Source organism: Talpa occidentalis, unplaced genomic scaffold (genome assembly GCF_014898055.3).
Source record: "Talpa occidentalis isolate TD23 unplaced genomic scaffold, MPIMG_talOcc4v2.1 talOcc4.13, whole genome shotgun sequence".
Classification (NCBI taxonomy): Eukaryota; Metazoa; Chordata; class Mammalia; order Eulipotyphla; family Talpidae; genus Talpa; species Talpa occidentalis.
In genome coordinates this window covers 82179742-82201305 of record NW_023601322.1, presented here as the reverse complement: position 1 = coordinate 82201305, position 21564 = coordinate 82179742, and the positions used below count along the sequence as shown (strand labels likewise).

General features: G+C 38.9%; 1 long non-coding RNA gene across 4 annotated transcripts in view; it reads left to right on the top strand.

The window, feature by feature from the left end:
* The first annotated feature begins 7100 nt into the window (after positions 1–7100).
* LOC119242747 (uncharacterized) overlaps positions 7101–21564 on the top strand; it is a 77946-nt gene continuing 63482 nt past the window's right edge. For all 4 annotated transcript variants that reach the window (XR_008551497.1, XR_008551498.1, XR_008551495.1 and 1 more), the window contains exons 1-3: positions 7101–7182; positions 8091–8239; positions 13420–13554. This is a non-coding gene — a long non-coding RNA (uncharacterized LOC119242747). The remainder of the gene's footprint in view (positions 7183–8090; positions 8240–13419; positions 13555–21564) is intronic.

Sequence of the window (21564 nt, the reverse complement as noted above, 5' to 3'; positions counted from 1 at the left end):
TGACACTGCCTGATAACACAGAGCATATTTATAATGAGAGTTTCCTGTAATTAAAGAAAAACTAACTGTAAAGGAATAGAAAACAGCAAATATCTCATTCCTGCTGCCTTTGGATCGATCAGAAAAAGTATTGCAAAAATAAAAATGTGGCTATTTATTTTCAAATAGAGATAATCAAAGCAAATATTGTACTGTATTAGGTAAAAAACATTCAGTATCTAATTCTAAAATCCACAATACCTTTCAAAATCTAGGAAGGGTGAACTAATTTACCTGCCTCTAAATACAGTCTGTGAAAGAAAGCAGAATTGCCCTTGCCTACTTGTCTTTGAGAATCAGTATGTTGCACTAGAAATAAAAAGAATTTCCTTTCCTGAGATAATCAACATTCAGAGAATTTTTTTAGTGATACTCACTGTAAGAGTCATTTACATTTTTATATTTTATAGATTTTCCCGGAATTGTTTTTCTTCAGTTATAGTAAAATTCATATAACATGAAGTTTACCTTTTTAACTATTTTCAGTGTCGAGGTCTGTGTCATCAAATACATGTGTTTATTACTGCATCCGTGCATGGTGCTTGTCCAGCCCTCACCACCATTCATCTCCAGAATTTTCATCTTTCTCAGGGGAAACTCTGTACCCATTAAACAACACCCCCCCAACCCTGACAACCACTGTTTTACTTTCACCTCTGTAATTTGACATCCTAAGTACCTCGTAAAAATGGAATCACGTGGCACTTGTCTTTTGTAGCTTATTTCATTCAGCATGATGTATTTAAGGTTCATCTTCATTGTGACATGTGTCAGAATTTCCTTCCTTTTTAAGGCTGAATAATACTTCATTGTGTTTGTTTATTACATTTGTTTTATCCATTCATTTGTCAGTGGATTCTTGGCTTACCTCGATGCTTTGACCATTGTGAATAATGCTGCTGTGAACACAGGTGCAAAAATATCTACATAAGTCTCTGCTTTCACCTCCTCTGGAGATGTACCTGTTGCCCAACTTGGACATGCTGCCTGATGGCACTGAATCCAGTAACTATGCCACCGGCTTTTAAGAAAAGGTGACAAGACTCTCAAGTCAGTGTCCCCAAAGATGAGGCTTTGGGAAGTATGTATGGGGTTATGGAGCAAAGGAAGGATAGAAAATGCAAATTATCTGATTGGTTACTTTCCACTGGCTCATGGTATAACTCAAATTTAGGGTCAGAACTGCAACAAATATGAGTCCCCCTCATTTCTGAATGTTATCCATTTAACCATGACCCATGCATCTTATTTCCATCTTCCATGGCTTATTTTATGTTTGGGCAATGAGAGGTCACCTGAGGGACAGCAGACACCCTTTTGGGACTGTGCTCCGAAGCCCTACTCGCCAACTTATGAAAAATGTTTTTTCCTTACTTTAAAGGGGTGTGGATATTTATGTTCCCTGGTTTCACTCTCACAAGACTGCCCTGTTGTGCTTGTAAGGTCAGCAGAAAGGGAAATATCCTCATGACCACCTCAGTTTCATGCCCACAAGTAGAACTGCAGGATCATATCATAATTCTGGTGCCTTTTTTTTTTTTAAGAATCACTATACAGTTTTATGCAAATGATGTACCTCTTTTATATTTCCAGCAGCAGTGCACAAGGGTTCCAATTTCCCCACATCTTTGCCAACACTTGTTATTTTCTGTTTGTTGTTGTTGTTTAATAATAGCCAACCTGATGGGTGTGAAGTGATACCGTAGTACTCTCAAGTTAAACATCTTCCTCTTTTCTTCTCTCCTCTTTCCACACTTCATCCCCTTTCCCCCTCTCATTTAATTTTCTTTCTTTTTTTTTTTAAGATTTATTTATTTATTTATACAAGCACTGAGTACAGTCAGAAGCACGGGAGGGTGAGAGAATTCACCAGAGCCAGAGCGGAGAACAGAACAGGCAGACTGACAAAGTACACTGCTGAGGGGAGCAGCAGGCAGCAGGAGAGGTCTGCGCGCCATGTGGGACCCTCGCCCAGCAGCTGGGGATCAAACCGGTGCTGCTGAGGCTGCGCACAGCTTCGCAGCCCAGCGCTCAACCAGGGGAGGCCACCACCAGGGGAGGCCTTCATTTAATTTTCTTAATACTCTTCCAATTTCTCCTACTTTCTCTAATCAAGTAAGAACATAAGCTTTTCAAATATGGTGAGTAAGTTTTATTTTATAAGGGGCAAAAAGGTACATGGGAGTTAATAGGACTCTCCGACTCTACTAAGGCGAATGCTGATGACTGCTATCACTTTTCACAATATTTCTCCATATACTTGGGAAATAATTTTTAGTTTCATCTTGATCTTTGCACATGAGGTTTATTTGGGGTCAACTTTAGAGGAGAAGGCAAAGAAATAGTCCAGTGTCTAAAAGGCTCACAGTGTGTTTTAAGGAACACAGTGGAATAAACTATTTCTTCTTCACCCATAAGTTTTACTAGATCACTAGGGTTCTCTCCTGACCTTGCCACAAACGTTCTCAGTGGTCTTGGGCAAGTGTCTCAAAGCATCAATTTCTAGATTTTTAAGATGAGGATATTAGAGTTTATTATCTTTGAGATACTATCCATTTCTAGGACCTACTTTATTGAACAGTGATCCTCAGTAGTAATCTATAAGAATACTATTTTGGGAAGTGAAGAGTTAGGCAGCAGTCTTATAAGTAAAAGCAATATCAAAAGTAAAACTAAAAAATTAGGTGGGCCTTCCTGGTGGCGCAAGGGGTTAAGCACCACACTATGAAGCAATCCACAGCCTCTGCAGCACGAGTTCAATCCCTGGCCACCAGGGAGCAACCCACATGGCGCGGCAGACCTCTCCTGCCTCTCCCACTGCTCCCCTCAGCAGTGTATTTCAGTTAGTCTGCCTGTTCTGTTTCCCACTCTGTCTCTGGTGAATCCTCTCACCCCTACCCCGCATCTCTGGCCTGTACCCCAGCTCTTGTATGCATAAATAAATAAAGCTTTAAAAAAAATTAGGTAACCTATCATACTTCCCTAATATTCATCAATTAAACTTTTTCTTTTATCATACGTTTATCATACTAATAACTATATTAACTGATCAATAAAATGAATAGCTTAAAAAAATCAAACTGGACAAGTGCATCCCTTTAAAAAAATATATTTATGGGACCCAAGGTGCATGCACGGCATCACCACAACTGGGTGGTTCCACCGCCAAGTTACGTGCCTCTCTTTCTCCTCGTGCTTCCAAACCGCATTCTCATTGGGCCTTCAGGTTTCTGCAGTCCTTGTGGCAGGTCTGCCTTTCCTGTTCTTTCCACACCGGGAGGAGACTCAGCTTGCCACCTTTGGATTTGAGCATTGTGAACTTAGTGGCATTGGTTATTAAGGATTAGACTTCTGCTAGAACCATGGAGCCAAGTTCCAATTCAGTTCCAATAGTGACTCAGACTGTGTGACTTACACATCGCAAAAGATGTGGCTGCAGGTAAGCCAAACAATGTACCTGAGCTGCAAAAGCAAGACCGTGCAGCTTGGGCAGTCAGCATCAGTGAGAAGGAATTATTCAATGTGTTCTAGACCCTTGAGCATCATGAAGTGGAACCAGCACTGGAGCCTCCAACACTACCATCTCTGAGGGAAGTGAACCAAATATACTCACCATGTGCAATAACCAGGTGTACAGCCCAGTGGGAAGTGTGGACATAAGAGAAACTTTTATCCATTTCTGTATGTTTGGATACAGCTCATGCATTTTCGTTGTGGATTCTATTCTAAGCCTATACCATCATTTGTATTGCTACAACAAGGCTGCTGGTGCACAGCCCACGTTAAATGTGTATGTCCCAGGGCACGCATATAAGTGCTCTCTTACACCAAAGTTTTCTAAAACTGCCTAACAACTGAGAATTATGTCAATCTATATCATTGAACTCTCAGAAATAGCAGAATTTGTAATCACATAAGAACAAGAATTTAGCACATCACTATTTGGACCAAAATAGATATTTCTGGAAAGAATGAATGTTTTGTCCTTCCTAGACACTGTATATCCTCTCTTGGTCAGTGATAAGTGGTTCTGGGTAGCCACAGTCTCCCTGGCACCATTTTTGCTTTGCAGGATGTCACTTACATATACGCTGTGTATGTGCAAGGTCTGTTTTCCATTCAAAATATCTTTCTAAATAGTAACAACCTAAAGGTCCGGAACCTTGTGCTTATCAGCACAACACTAGGCAGACTCACTATCTTAGGCTGTGGGCTTATTTTGTAATGACTCGGCCAATTTTTGACTGGAGCTTTTATGGTTAAAAGAAAGAGAAGTTGCATCCAAAACTTGCAAATCAACGATTCTTTTCCCATGATCATGCCCACCAAAAACATATGTGAATTCTTGTGTGGTCCTATTGGTTCTGTTTAAATCCTTTCATTGATATTACAAACTCAGGATATTTTCTAGGATTGGAAGAAATATTTTCTGTTGGAGTTTAAGAAAGTCAATTAAGGAAAATTGTGTATTACAAACTCACATTTAAGGATAGCGCTATGCTATGCTGTCCTGAATAGGACAAGCATTAAATGGGTTTTTTGACTATCATTTTCTCTTGGAATAAAAATCTCTGTAATCTATCATCTAGAAAACTACTTAAATAACATCACCAGTGTCTGTTGGCCCACGAAAGAAGCCACATTGTCTTTTTCTTCTCCTTTTCAAGAGAGAATCTGAGTATTTCATGTTGATTGCTTGATTGGCTGCAGAGGGACTCTTTAAAAATACTAAAAAAAATCAGGAATCCAGTACAAATCAAACGTAAGCTGCTATCAATCATGTGCTCAGGGCATTATGTGAGGTTTTTACTCAGAAAGATGTCATTAAAAGTTGCAGAAATTAATTGGTGCCATTGAATGTAATGGCCTTTCCTGCCATAGTTTCTCAAATGTAAAGAAAAATTATGGATAACGTAAATTCCTGGTGGGATTCTTATAGATGTCTGCTTTGTTCTGTTATTGTTTATTGCAAATGTTATTACTGTGATCTATGGCCCTCTCATGCTTTGTCTGTACTGCACTGCTGTTCTGCAGCCCACAACAACGGAGGCCTTTACTCATAGGCTGAGACCGTGTTTATTTGGAAATTCTTTGCTTTATATATTCCAAAAGTGTCTCAAGGTGTTCATTTTGTGTGTTTAAATTTTTATACAAAACCGGATTTGTTCTGATTGATTAAATATTGACTTATGCCATTTTCAGAACAACTCTGAATCTTATTTAAGTTCGGGGTTTGTGTCCGCTTTCCCAGAAGGTTTGAATTCAGTGTAATAATGGCTATTACTTTGTGTAAATCGATGGATCAGGATCTGCAATCTTTCTCAATAACAGCATTGGTTTAATTAGCAGTGGTTTAAAAATTTGACTCTTAATTAAGAAGCATTTTTTTTATCTTTGAGAAAAGTTTAAGGAAAGGAACTTCTTCCTTGCATATTAAATGCTGTCACCTTGCATAATCCATAACTCCCTAAGTTATATTAAATTTTTATCTAACACTACTGAAAGGTAACCTTGTGCCTCCAGATATTTTTAAGGAATTTGCCAATCCCTTATTATTGGGATTTGTGTGTGTGTGTGTGTGTGTGTGTGCGCGCGCGTGTGTGTGTGTGAATGAAACTGACTGTTCTCACTTTCTTGTCATCCTTTGGTGCATTTTATGAAATTTTAAGATATTTCTGAACTATTTAATACATATCTTGAGAATTTTATTTAGCTGAGATGATGTCAAATGTTGAAATAATGTATTATAAAGAGTTAAATTCTAGTTCAAAATAGTTCCTTAGATTCACATATTCTTGGATATAATTTAGAGAAATAGTGGGGGAAAGAATGAACTGTTTACAATAAAATTAAGTCAAAACAAATTTCAGCATATATAGAAGTAGTAAAACTAAGGTTCTAGAAGAAAACAACTATATTTTGTTTGGGGTTATTGGTGATGTTTAAAACCTGGCAAGTTACGGGCCTCCCTGGTGGTGCAGGCGGTTGAGTGCAGCATTGTGAAGCTGTCCGCAGCCTCTGCAGTGCAGGTTCGATCCCGGCCGGCCAGGGAGATACCCACATGGCGCAGCAGACCACTCCTGTCTCGCCTGCTGCTCCTCTCAGCAGTGCTTTCGGTCAGTCTGCCTGTTTTGCGCTCTGTCTCTGGTGAATTCTCTCACCCTCCTGAACCTCTGACCTGTACCCCAGTTCTTGTATAAATAAATAAATTTTTTAAAAAAGTGAGGGAAAGCAAATAAAAAAATGTGAACAAAGCACAAAAGTTGATGGTGTAAATAAGGTACAAATCTATCGCTAATTACAAAAATTCTTAAGTATTGACTATTAAAAGCAACTTATTATAATTACTTAAATTTTTAAATGCAGCTGTATGTTGCTTTAAACAACCATCTTAAAACTAACTTGTCTTCAAAATTTGTTTTCACAGAAGGTTAGACAGTGAGGAGCGTAAAAGCCAAAGTCTAAACATAGAAGCATAAAAGTAGAGAAACAAATTAAGAGATTGCTGCAGGGTGTCAGTTTACACAACTGTATTGACTGGCTAAGCCTTTACGAAGAGTAATTCTTGGATATTGGCTATCCTTGGAGGATTTCTTCTGGTTTGGAAAGCTGCAGCTTCGTTTTTGAAACCGGTCAATTGATTGACAGGCCCTCTTGGATTAACTAGGACCCAATGTTCCTCACAGTCAACTGATTATGCAATTTAATCACATCGACAAGGTATCTTTAGAGCAACATCTTGAATAATGTTTGATTGACCGACTAGGACTAACTAACTCAATTCATTAAAAAAAAAAAGGGTAATGATGAAGATATGAGGTCGCAACAGGGTCTCCTTCCTTTTCTTGCTGGGAAGCACCTCTTTCATCATAGCCCTGAATTGGATTTATCCTCATGCTCAGATACCAATGCAATAATCAAATTCTACTAAAAGCTCTTTGGGTAACAACTACATACTCTAAAATTACAAAGATTGGATTTGCTAGGTTATTTATTTTTTTTTTCAAATAGTACATCATTGCTGTCAGTGGCTTGTTACCAGGCAACCCTCAGCCATTCTTCAGGAACATACTGTGTTTTCCATTTCTCTTGAGACAGCCCTGCGACCACAGAGTGCCTATTCTTCCTGCAGACCATGGGCCGGTGAGGAGATTTATTTATTTATTTTTAAAGATTTATTTATTTATGCATGCAAGAACTGGGGTACAGGCCAGAGGTGTGGGGGGGTGAGAGGATTCACCAGAGACAGAGTGGGGAACAGAACAGGTAGATTGACTGAAACACACTGATGAGGGGAGCAGCGGGTGAGGCAGAAGAGGTCTACTGTGTCATGTGAGTATCTCCCTGGCCGGGGATTGAACATACGCTGCAGTGGCTGCAGATAGCTTCATAGGTTGTGTCTTAATCCCTTGGGCCACCAGGGAGGCCAGGGTGTGGAGATTTAATACCCCTGTTGGAATGAAATATATTTGAACAACCATTTCACCAAGGAAGACACAAAGATAGCAAATAAAGTCATAAAAAGTTGCTCAACAACTTGTAATAACAACAAAATGTAATTGGAACCACAAAGAGATATCACCACAGATTTAACAAGATAGTAAATGATTAAAATAAGAACCCTTACTAGGTGCTAGATAATTTTCCTGGTCAGAGTGAATGTGGGTGTGTGTGTTGTACCCTGGGGTGGAAGGGCCTCCTGTCTAGAGGTGGTTTCCACCTTGAGCCCTGAGCTGCAAGAAGAGGTTCCAACCACCCACAACCCTGATTGGAATAAGTAGGTTGAAGAATAAATGAGTGAATTAATTAATGCTGTTATTAAACTTCAGAATTTTATAAAACTCTCTGTTTAGAAGTTTGATGATATTTTTGTGATCAGAAATATGCCAGAGGAATTTCATTCTTATTTACTTATATTAACCAGCCTATGATAAAATTTTTATTTCATGTCAGTTTGTTTAAAGTCACTGTTTCCAAGAACCTATCTGTGACACTAAGGACTTATTGTATATCTTACTAGTGCTTTTTCTGGGATATTCTTAATATTACAGGAACATTTTTGTTTTTGGATCTTCTTGGAAATCTGGAAGATCTGCTGACATTTGACACACTCTCAGTCATGCTAACCGTCCACTGAAGCTGAGTGTTGGCTGCCTCCTAGCCTGTGCTCCACAGTTCTGCACAGTCTCCCAAGAGAAAGGTGGGTTTTGGTGCATTTTATCATCTTAGAATTTGACTCTCATAAGCTTCCTGGCCTCTATAGGCAGATGTTGTAATTATTACACAGCTTGGTAAAACCATGTAGGATGTGTCTACACTCACAAAGAAAGCACTGGTACAGTATCTACCCTATTAACATTAGGCAGCATCTTCCCTGTTTCATATAGCAATGGAGAAAAATTGTAGACAAGTCTTTGAATTCAAGACTATGAGAATTAAGACCAAAAAAATGTGTTAAGAATGGCTTACTGAGTTCTGACTCACCCATCCTGCATAAGAGCAATGTGTTTCTCTCTATAAACTATAAGTATGTTAAAGCAACAGTCAACTTTTAGGGGGTTCTGGATACATTTGAGAATTCTTTTCTCAGAAAAAACTTTTTATTCAACAATATCACAAATATGTCAAACAATTTGAAAAGATGCCTGGTCCTATTCATGTCACAGAAAGCATTCCTGTGACGTGGGGAAAAGAATCTCAGCACAGTGCATGAACACCATTTTCCATGCCGCTGCTTACATGCAGGCTCCTGGATTGTAATGTCCAGCATGCCGTGAACTTGACTTCTTGAATGGGGTGGCAGCTGTGAAGGCACAGGTGGATATATAAATTGAGGTGAAACAAAGGAGGAGGAGACACTATAGGGAGAGACATGGGAAGGCTGCTCCTGATTCTTAGCAGACAGTGGCAGCTGTTACCTTGACCTCTGGTAGATTATATTGTGCACATTGAATTTCAGGTCTCTCCTCCTGTCCCAGCTCTTTGCCTAACCCCTTTCTTGTGGTAGCCTGCTGGAAAGTGCCTTAGGCTTGCGGCAAGCTTTTGGGACTCAATGTTCCTGCTTTGGGCTGACCCTGTTACCGTGCATTTGTCCATGAGGGGTAGGGTAGTTTTCAGACTCTCTTTCTTCCACCATTATCCCTGCCCCCCCCACACACACATCCATTGGATTCATGTACAGATAGCTTTGGTTACATGTTCTCAGCGATATCAGATAAGAATGACAACTGCTTAACCTGTCAGTTTCTGTGAAATGCCTGAACTCTAGAATGGGTTGGAGACATTGACATTTTTTCTAATGCATCCAGCGATGCCATATTGAATCCTATATCCATGCCTTTCCCACCAATCACTTTCCCCATCGCTTCTCATTCTGGTGTCACTGAATTTCAGCATTGTAGCTAGGCAGCTAGACTACAGGATCCCAGATAAAATACAAATAATTCTTTAAATTTTTGACGGCATCTTCCTTCAAAAAACTGTTGCTAAGAAGTTCTATTTAAAGTGAGTTACAGAGAACAATCAGGAAAAAATCTCAAAATAAAAAAAAGGAAATTCACCTCTTTTTTAACAAATGTTTCTCCTGTTTTCCATGTAAGATCAGATCTTTAATCTTCAGCGTTACAACCTCTTACATGTGAGGGAGTTGACATAGCTTCTGTTTGATGATGATGCCTTTCAGAGGGTCATGCCCAAGACCGTGGTTTCTTTAAGATTGCTTGTGTTTTTGATGTTTTCTCTCCCACTGGCCTGATAAGCACAGATGACCATGATAAATGGGTATCATGGGAAAGTGATAAGAATTCAGAGGTTTGGCATGAATTATGTCCTCACTATGTCTCTTATCTTTACACTTTAATTTCTTAATTACAAAAAAAATTTTCCTGGTTGGACAGATTTCATGAAAAGTGTTGTGATTCTTGTCAATACCAACATCCTTTGCTCTAAGATAGTTTCCTAGGTCAAGTATTTTTGGTGCTTTTGCTCATCTTGCTGTTGTTGATAGGGTTTTTAATAAAAGATAACATGCTCTATTAAATATTGAAGTTGCTTTCCTTGAATAGAAACTCTCTGTTACTGAAATAGCAAACTAGCAAAAATTGTGATCTAACCTGGACGTCCATGACAGATGTCACCTGTATCAAGATCCCGGCTCCTTCCCTCCTTTCTCCCTCTAATCCACCCTGATTATGTTCCCTGCCTCTGGCCTGGCAGACAGAATCCTCAGCTTGCACACAAATGTGAGTTCTCACTCAAACCTACCCCCAAATGCTTTCCTCCTCCTTCTCTCCAACTTGCAAAAGGAAAGGGCTCAGATCCACCTGTACTCACCATTATTCTCAGGCAGCAAACGCTCCTCTGGCAGAGAGACTGAGAAGATAGGAGCATGGTCAGCCGTGGTGTCTGCACCCCTGAGAATCACGCTGTGCCCTTGTCCCTCCTTCCTGTTCACTAGCTGCCCAAATCGTGTTCTCTGCTGTCCCTCTCCTGTGAAAGATCTTCCCTTGTCTTTGGTAGAAAACACTCCTTTCCCTCTGTTCTGCAGAGCATCATGCTTGAGCAGTGGAATGAAGGAGAAGAGCATGGATTCTGGGATCTTTGGCTCTGGTTAAAATTCTGACTCTGCCATTTATTAGCTATGTGATTTTGAGCACATTACTTAACCTTTCTAAAATCCAATTTTCTCATCTATAAAATGGAGAGAGTAGTGATTATTTATAGGCCTGCTGTGATCAGTACATGAGATAAAATGCATCAGTGTGCCATGACAACGCCTGGCACATAGTGGTATTTAATCAATGTTAGCTCCCCCATAAACATTGCACCAGCTACAAAGCCCTACAAATGGAAAATATGGTAATGCTCTTATATGTCTATTAGATTGGCCCCTTAAACTGTAAACTGTAAGAAAACAGAGGGTTGTTTTTTTTTTTATTTCTGTGTACAAATTGCATATGCTATTTTCTTTTGGGTTAGAAAGACAGAGAAAGGCAAGCATTTATATAACTCAACTGGTGGTATGACTTAGATTGTATCTCTTCAACTGAATGTGTTATTCACCCATATATAAGCCATTAATTTTTTTCCTGCACAGTTAAGATCCCCTTAATGAAGATAAATTTTACATCCAAGTCACCTATTTTCTCACAATACTTCTTTAGCTACAAATAACCTGTGCTTGTCCCTTTGCTTTATTTGACTAAACAGTGACTAATCACTCACAACTCTCATCTCATCCACTAGATGCTGAGCTTCCTGAGGTCATGCCATGGCTTTCTCTGTTTTCCCTAGAGTTTCTGGCAGTGATTTGTACATAGTGATGAATTTATATGCAGAGTGATGTGTCAATCTCTCCTCCAAAGGAGAAGACTCAAAGGAAATGTCTTAATTGCCCAAATCCAAGTCAACTGGTGTAGACACGACTAACCAGGAAGAAGTGAAGTTGGCTTTACTATTTCAAACCTTTTCTTTCTTTTCTCTGGTTTATTGCCTTCTTTGCCCATTCTAAGGATGTCTCCAGAGAGTCTGGAGTCAGTCCTCCTGGTGTGGTAAGACCCATGCCCCCACCCCAGCTTTCTACATCATGTTCCAGATGAGCCGAAGACAGTCCCTTATCTTTTGGAGACCACAGAGTCTCAATGATAGCCAAGTCTTTCATTTTAGAAATGGTTTCCATGATCCCCTAGCTCTAAGGCTTCATGGCAAGCATAAAAATGCATCATGTGGCTTTGAGGGGTGCTGCTGAGGTTTTCCTGGCAAGGGGCCCTCACCTGAATGGTGTTCCAATGGCGTCAACATCAGACATCTGTGGTGGGCAGCCACAGAACACGGCGACGGCCACAGACCACCAAGGGCTGTAGACACTTCCTCGCTCTTCTGCCAGCAAGAGTGAGGGAGGCTGCTGCAGGCTGCCTGCTCATTTTTACCGCCCTGTGGTTGACCAGGCCACCCAGCCTGTCTTTGGCACCCTTCAACAGCTCAGATTCAGAATCTTCCCTGTGATAGATCTGGAGAGATATCCAAGAAGTCAGGCCTATACTCTGTGTTCAGAGAAAAAATAAAATAAAGATTTTAATTATAATCACCCTCGTTTGATAGGTCTTCTGACGTGTAGAAGATATTCTTGACTCATCCATGAAAACACAGAGAGGATATAATAATACAAGCCAGTTTCTGTGCATTCCCTAGTCCCTTTAAACAAAATGTAACTGAGCCCAGTTTGGAGCCCATCGAAAGCCCATCATAAAATTTTGGTCTTGGAACAAAGAACACACAGCTAACATTCTTCTCACCACCTCAAAGTTTATATGCTTCAAAGTCTTCGTGTGCCTAAAGGGTTTATCTCCATTGTAAACTGGAATCTCTTTATTATCCCTATAAAAGTCACTTCTCAACGTATCGTTTTTCAGTGGAGAATACTGCTGAATTTTTCCTTTAGAAAGTCTCTATCTTTCACTTTTCTGTTGAGCTGGTTCTGAACTATGTGAGTAAAAATATTGCATGCAATGCTTGTTTCTAATTTAGAAATAGGACATGTTTTCAAAGGCAATAAGTAAAAGAAGTGTAAGAGGTAGGAGCAGAAAAATGAGAACGCTGTATATAAATGGTATCTTTGGAAACGCAAAAAGAGAGCATTTTGTACCATAATTATTCAGATTTCTTTAGTCTCGTTTCAAACCAAGATTTGTTTACTAGAGCCCTTACAATTTAGTGAGACAAATTAGACTAAACTTTTTTATCTCGAGTGGTTTGCACATGCACTGATTGAACTAGTATTTCTTCCAAAGATTGCCTGGGAAGATAAATGAACAGGAGGAGCAATTAGGGTAAGGAAAAACTAAAGATTGGCTGACATGATTTAAGTTTACCACTAAGGCAGTTTGTCATTTTGTCTCTATAATCTCTATCAGAATTGACTAAAACAGTAAACATAAATCATTATACTAATTTATTTCACTACACTGTGGTCTGGGAAAAGAGGATTTCATTTTTTTCTGAGAGACTTTGGGGATTAAGGCAGCCACTTCGAACTTATTTTCATTTATATATTGGGGGAGAAAATGAGAGAATCAAAGATGAACACTTTAGGTTGCTCAAAACAATATTTTTTGGTGACAGGCCAAGTTATTTTTATTACACTATGTTAAAGTAACTATAGGCTGTGCATTAAAAGCAGCTCAACATTGATTGTATTTTTTTTAAAAAAGGGAAAACTTAATTCTTAAGGTAGAGATGTAATCAAATGTACTGCTGAAAGTGATTTTTCAAATAGTAGTTAATAAACCTTTAAGTTTTTGCTGTGAAGAAGCCTCTGTAATAGTCTGAGTGCCTTCAGCTGCCTGGCATCCTAATGAAACAATCCACCCTCTGGTTAATTAGGAGTGTGACTGTGCCTGCTGAAGGCAGAACCAACACGATTGAGTCACAAAGGAGTAGTGCCATCACCAGGCCCTTGGACATATGCCCCAGCTGACTGCGTGAGCAAAAAATGGAGCCACCGATTCACCTAGGAAGGTAAGGTATTACAAGAAGTTTTTCTTTTTTCAGCTAAAATTTTTCTTTGAGAGATAAGTGTAATTGTGACCCTATCATAGATTGGTAATTACTTCTTCTGAGATTGTCATATTCTGATGCTTTGCAGATATGTTCATATATCTGTTTTCATGTTCTTTCATATGTGTATGAATATCTATGTATGTGTATATACACACTTCCAACTATAGTAGAGGAATGAATCTCAGTGATATTAAGCTTGTTATTGGAAGTATGATTATTACAATTTTCTTAAGAGTGTCAAGGTATTTGAAGGTTCCAAGAAAGGCACACAAATTTATACAAGTATTTTATTGAGTATCTGCTCCATCATATCCTTTGTATGAGGGGAACAGTCAAATGAGTTTGAAATGCAAAACTTCTTGTCCTCTGGGAAATTGCAATTCAGGATAGACTTGAGATATAAATGTAGACTAAAATATAAGGTGGAATCCCCAGTGTCCTTAGGGCTGGACTTCAATAGGCTGCTGGAGTGGAATGGATTCTCATTTATGGCAACAGTTAGGGGAAATTCTGTCAGTGCCTCACAGCTGAGGTGGCTCTCCAAGGCAGCTCTTTCAAGGCAAAAGCAAGACGAGGAGTTAACTGCACAGTGGATGCTCCAGGGCATTGAAGGCGACTACCAGCCAAGCCAGAATCCAAAGAATTTGTCCCTCCTGGGAGCAACCAGGATCAAGAGGGTGAGTGTGCTTGGATGAGATTTCCCACCATAGTTTAACTCTTCATGTGGGGGTGGGAGGGTTGTCTCTAAAAGATTTCAGTGGGAAAAGGGACCACTGCTTATAGTCAAAACAAAGCACACACAAGTTTGACAGCATATTAACTCCAAAAACCATGAAGAGCCCCAGTGTCGAGCCTTCAGTGCCAACCTGCAAAGGAGTTCTGAACTTCATTTAAGAGAAACCGGGAGCAGCTAAAGATTTTTACATAATGAAGTGGAATGAGAGTTTCAAAGTATGTTTGAGGAAGTTTAGCCACAGGGCTTGAAATAAAAGTAGATAAGGATCTATTTCTTCTTGAAAATGGGTTCTAAAATTCTAAACTACAATGGTGATTGCAGAAAGTAAAAATAATAGATGAAAACAAGACTATTGTGGATATAGAAGGAGGAAGGACTGCCCTACACTATACAGCCAAGGCAACCACACGCCAGAACAATCCTCCATACTTGCCAGATACAATTCAGGTAAAGACAAAGATTTGGGGGAGAAGAAGAAATTCACTTTGGACATTAAAACTGAGGTGGCGTTAGAGTCCTAGATAGTGATGTCTAGCAGAGAGTAAAAATGACTAGCTAAAGAGAAAGTGTATGAAATATGGTACCAGATATTTTCATGTTTATTGAATTTATTTTAGGTCTCCCTCTTTTTATAAAAAAGAAGAGAACAGGGACTCATGCTATGAGCCTCCATCATACTGAACACTTTACATGTGTTCAGCGACCCACCAACATGTCTTAATAGCCATTTTTTATTGTGAGAACTTTACTCAATGGCAGAGGTAGGATCTGTTGAACTCCAAAACACTATGTGAGCAAACTTGCCACTTCTGGAAAGATAGGAAGCAGTTACTTCTGAAGACATTTTTGAAGTCGTGGTTAAAAAAAAAAAAGTGAAAAGGTGAACTAATGAAAAAACCCCAGGGGAAAATATACATAGATACTAAGGTTTAAGCTAATGACTTTGACTAAAGATATACAAATAAGGATAACCTAAGCAGGAGGGGGCTGCTGTAGAGGGATTAAGGAAGATGAAACTAAGAAATGGCCATTGAGTTTGGTCTATAACGTAATATTAATAGCTTTTGAGAAGGCAGACCTTCTGTTGCCCTGGAGATTGCAAGAATATTTAAGACAGCACTTTATGTAGCTTGTTGAAAGAGAGCTGTATGGATGAATGCACATAGTATAGAATATCAAATGCACTTTAATTTTTTTATAAACCTAAAAAAAAAGCCAGTTAACAATACTGTACTGTATACTTAAGAAATTGTTAGAGGGTATCTTGTCTTAACATAGTACTATAATATATAATATGTATTTAAGTATATATTATGTAGTTATGATTATGAATCATATTTATATATATCACATGGTCATAATTATGTTAAATTATATATAATTAATAACAAATCATATTACTTTTCTTACCATCATATTTTTAAAAGTAGACTGCAATATTTAGAATTGAACAGTCATCAAATATTGCATATCAAAACTTGTGAGATGCAGCTAAATAGCACTCAGAGGTAAACTTATAATCTTAAATTTGATGACTCAAATCTCATTTGCAGATAAATCCATTGGTTCTGTCAAATACCTGAGAAAATCAATTTATAACACTTTGGACCTACAGAATTTATCAAGACATCTAGACATAAAAACAATATTATCAACTAAAAATCAATTGCTTTTTTATATTTCAGTGACAATCCATTAGAAATAGGAGGAAAAAAATCTATATTTACTGTATCCACAATAACAACAAAAACTAAAATATCAGATGCAAAATCTATAAAGACCTCAAAAAAACTGCTAAAACCTTGCTGAGGTTCTTAAAATAAGCCCTGAAAAAAACAGGATAATAAAACATATTCCAGGGTGTGGAGAATAAATATTGTAAAGATTTTAATGTCACTAAAGAACTCATCTCTGACACCAAAGAATTACATCAAATCCACCTCCACCCCTCACCCCCCCACAAAAAAGAAAAAGAAGGAAGAAAGGGAAGGAATAAGGGAGGAAGGAAAAAGAGAAAAATCATAAATCAAACTATACTTCTTTAGGTAAATGTAAATATATATGGGCGTATTAAAGCAAAACAAAAAAAAAGATCACCAATGAAATAAACAATAGTAGTTATTTCTGAGAATACTGGAATGGGGAAAGAAAGTGACAATACAGTCCATTATATTAATTATAATTATGTTGATGGCAAAGAAATAAAAACAAAAATAAACAGTTAGGAATACCTCAACTTAAAAAGCTTTATACCGTGAAAGGAAATGCAATACAATTTAAAAGACCACCAAATTGAGTGAGAGAACATACACAATAAATAATTAATAAGGGATTAATATCCGATATATATTTAAAAATTCACAAGGAAAAACAAACAACCCAGTTAATAAATGGAAACAGATAAGAACAAGCAGGTTACCAAAGAATAACTAGAAGATCAAAAGACATGAAGAAATAGCTGTCGCTTCTAATAAGAGAGTGCAGGTTAAAGCCACACTGAGCAAGCACCTCACTCCCATGAGAATGGCGCATACTGGAAAGACTTCCAGCAAGTGCTGAGAGGATGTGGAGAAAGAAGGACCCTGTTACACTATTGGTGCAGCCATTATAGAACACTATCTGTAGTCACCTGAAAAGGTGAAAATGGATATAGCCTATGACCCAGCAATCCCACCTTGGGGCATCTATCCAAACAATATGAAACCTTCAACACAAAAATTCATATGTTGCACAATCTTCATAGCAGCATTACTTATAACAGCTCAGACATGGAAGCAGCCTAAATGTTCATCAACAGGTGGTTATATCGAGAAGAAGTAGTATATCCACACAATGGAGTACTATTCAGTGATAAGAAAGGATGAAATGCAGATCTTTGCAACAAAATGGAGGGAGTTTAAGAGAATTATATGTAGTAAAGCAAGTCAGAATGATAAAAGCAAATATTGCACATTTATATAGCAGACAATTCGAAAATGTAAAACATTTTTTTTTAAAAAAGATTTATTTATGTATACAAGAACAGGGGTGCAGGACCTCCCCTGGTGGCGCAGCAGTTGAGCGCTGGGCTGCAAAGCTGCCCGCAGCCTCTGCAGCGCCAGTTCAATCCCGGGCCGCAGGTGATCGACAGACCTCTCCTGCCACCACTGCGCCCCTCAGCAGTGTACTTCGTTAGTCTGCCTGTTCTGTTCCCTGCTCTGGCTCTGGTGAACTCTCTCACCCTCCTGCGCTTCTGACTGTGCCCAGTGCTTATATAAATAAATAAATAAATCTTAAAAAAAAAGAACTGGGGTGCAGCTAGAGGTGCAGGGGGGAGGAGGTGAGAGGATTCACCAGAGACAGAGCAGGGACCAGAACAGGCAGACTAACTGAAGTACACTGCTGAGGGGAGCAGCGGGTGAGACAGGAGAGGTCTGCTGCGCCATGTGGGTAGCTCCCTAGCTGGCCAGGGGATAGAACTCGCGCCTCAGAGGCTGTGGACAGCTTACAGCGCCCTGCTTAACCCCTTTCATGACCAGGGAGGCCCTGTAAAACTCTTTCAAAAACCAGTTGATATAGGTAAACAATGTGAGAGTATGGAGGTTAAGAAGGAGGAGAGAGGGAGAGAGGCAAGGGTATATAAGGGATTATGGCAAGGTGAGAAGAGAGCATCTCTAGGCAATATTGTTTCGCTTGGCTAATTAAAAAGTTTATATGTCGTGCCTCCCTGGTGGCACAGGGCTTAAAGTCTCAGCACTATCAAGCTGTCACCAGCCACTGTGATAGGAGTTTGATCCCCAGCCAGGGAGCTACCCACATGGCACAGCAGACCTCTTTTGTCTTATCCGCTGCTCCCCTCAGCAGTGTATTTCAGTCAGTCTGCCTGTTCTGTTCCCCACTCTGTCTCTGGTGGATCCTCTCACCTCCTGCACCTCTGGCCTGTACTCCAGTTCTTGTGTGTGTGTGTGTGTGTGTGTGTGTGTGTGTGTGTGTGTGTGTATAATTTTTTAAAAATGTTTATATGCCTTTAAGAATCTTTGAGTATTAGGATCTCATATGAAATATATCGTTGGATGTATGTTTCTAAACCAAGTACCTAGACCTGACTTTCGTTTTTATACACTAATGTAGCTTGTCAAGCCATATTCCCCAAGTCACCATAATAATGAACAACTTTGGGAGACTTATTTTAACAATACAGAGCACTGGACTAGTCATAAACCTGTTGTGTAAATAAAAGACCAAAGGTTGGTAACTATTTATATATCAGTTATCATAAAAGCATAAAGATCAAAGAACATTAGCCAGATGGGAAGAAAATCCTATTTAGGATAGATCTAAACATTCTCTACACTTTGTCACCAAAGGCACAACATGTTTTTCAGTTAGTTGCTGAGAAGGTTGACAAACTTTCCTGTGTATTCTGCTTTTTCAGTTTATCATATTGATGATGGAGTGTAATCTTGAGCTCAGATTTTATTATCCTTTGAGGCATGAAACTATTAGTGCACTACATGCCTCTATATGAAAATGTATTTGCTTTAACATACTTCTGGTAGAAAATGAAGTAAATTTAAGCTTTAATGGATTCCTCAATTCCATGATGATTATTTTACTACATCTTCACTAATTTCATTCTATAAATCTACTAGTTTTTATAATTGGCACTTATATACCGTGTTCTTATTTTTTCATTGAGATCCTCTTTTGAAGTCACACAAAATTTTGTGACTCAAATTCAATTTGCAAAATACACAAGTTTTTCTTTAACAATAGTCAACACCTTTATTCACAGTGGTGAGGCAAACAGTTCACACACAGGCAGTGCATACGCGTGCCAATATATACAACTGCTGTGTTTCCCCCTCCTTCCTTTCTGTAAGTCACATTTTCCATGGCAGGTCTCAGTCTTTATTTCCTAGGTCTACTTTTCACTTCCTAAAGAGGGAAACCCTTCAGGGTAAAGGAGGAAGAACTTGTCAGATTTCTCTTAGGTAGAAAGACAAGTCTGGGGTAAGCATCACTGATCAAACGCTGAATTAATAGGGTCAGAATGCCTCATAAATTGCTGTGTTGAGCATCTGTCATCAGCCATGAGGCGACCATTTCATGCTGCCTTTCTCTGCTATAGAATGTAAGGCATCATTCTCTGGAACTCCTGTATGTTACACCCTGGTAGATTTGTATCTGTGAACAGGACCATGGCTGCCCTGCAGATGAATAACCAGTGCAAGGAACAAAACCTGGAATTCTGATTTCAACGGTTTTGCCCCTGTCTCATTGTAGAATCAGCTCCCAGTACATATGATGCCAATCACACTAAGCTCCTGTCTAATTAATGCCACTTATATCAAAAATAAACACAGCTTAGGGCCTCCCCGGTGGCACAGCAGTTGAGTGCTGGGTTTCGAAGCTGCCCGCAGCCTCTGCAGCGCTGGTTTGATCCCCGGCTGCTCCCCGGCCACCGGAGGAGGGTCCCACATGGCGCGCAGACCTCTCCTGCCGCCCGCTGCTCCCCTCAGTACTGTGTTTTGTCAGTCTGCCTGTTCTGCTCCCCACTCTGGCTCTGGTGAATTCTCTCACCGTCCCGCGCTTCTTACTGTACCCAGTGCTTGTATAAATAAATAAATAAATCTTTAAAACAAAAAAGTGACTCTGAAACAGGTATTTTTTGGACAGACTTCTGATTTTCCTAATATGTACCCACATGCTGTAGGGTGCATGGAAATCCCAATGTAAATGAGAGTAACACTAAACACTGTCATGAACTGAATGTTCCAGACTATGAGAAATCATTTTATTTGGCCAGTGTCATCACTGTTACTGCAGTTCTTTATCATGACTCTTGGAAATTCTGCAACTAATTTCTTTCATATGTTTCTTGTTTTGCTTTAATGAAATTGTTACAGGTACTTCCTGTTAAGTTTTAATTTTTAAGTCTGTGCTGTACTTTCTTTTTTATGCACTAAACATCTTCCTCTATTATTAGTAAACTGAGCCTCTGATTTTAACTACATTTGTCCTATTCTTATCTGACCCTGTCAACCCTGTGACTGTGTACATTTTCCAAATTGGTCAATAAAAGAATAAATCCTAACCTTTGAAAGTTACAAACCCTGTGAAAATCTGACAAAATCCAAAGGCCCTCAGCCTAGCAAAATACACACACACACATTTCTGTGTTTATTGTAGTTGTATAACAGAATAGTTTAGAACTTGGGCTTTGGAGATTTGAATTTCAGGCGCTGTCCCTTTTTCAAGCTCTGTCATCTTTTGCAAAATCAGGATAGCAACCTAGTAAAAATCTGAATCCATGAGTTGGTATATCTTTTATAACTAATATCTTTTCCTGTTTTGGCCCTGGTAAGACTATGTTGTAGGGACAAAAATGTCCTCATAAATAAGAACTAATCCTGAAGGAGGAAAGCTATTTTTTTTTATATGTACTCTGATTATGGATGTTTTACCAAATAATATCTTCATGAATTTTCTGTAACTCCAGTATTATTTCATCTATGTAATTCTAGCCAAAATTTTAGAAACATCTGTCGATTTAGTTTCTAGACACTGATGATCTCTAATGAGGGATGGAATTATTGATGCCTAATTGAATGCAATTCCTGAGCATTATGAAGATTATTACTTATCCTTGGCTAGGCAAGTTAGCAGTATGTCACCTTGTAGATGGCAGAGTATTGTGTTTTCACAATGTTTGTGCCATAGAATTTTCTTTGTATTGCTATGGATTCCTTTGTCTGTGTGTGTGTGTGTGTGTGTGTGTGTGTGTGTTTATGAAATTCCTTTTTGTAAAGTTTGGACAGATGTAAATTTTTTGTAGTTCTCTTTTCAAACATGGTTTAGATCACAATAAAACAAACACAACAAACTCACTAAAACAAAAACATTACCACATCTCAGCTAATGACTAACTTAAGGTGACAACTTTATTATTAAAGATTTAAGTCTTTCTCCAAATACTGTTCTCTGTGGCAGTGATTTTCAACCAAATCGTAACCCAACACCCCTGAAGAATATGACACATGCCCCATTTGGCTGGAACATGGTGAATAGAGTAGGTATCAGTTTCAAGCCACTGCTTTATAGCACAGTATTATTTTCTTGTGGTCACACCATGTTTTAATGAGGAACTTAAGGCACTGACTAGTTATGGGGACTTTCACTTATCACTATGCCAAAAAAAAGTGAGTCTTGGTATTACCCCAGTTATAGGACAGAACTTACCTGGGAAGGGG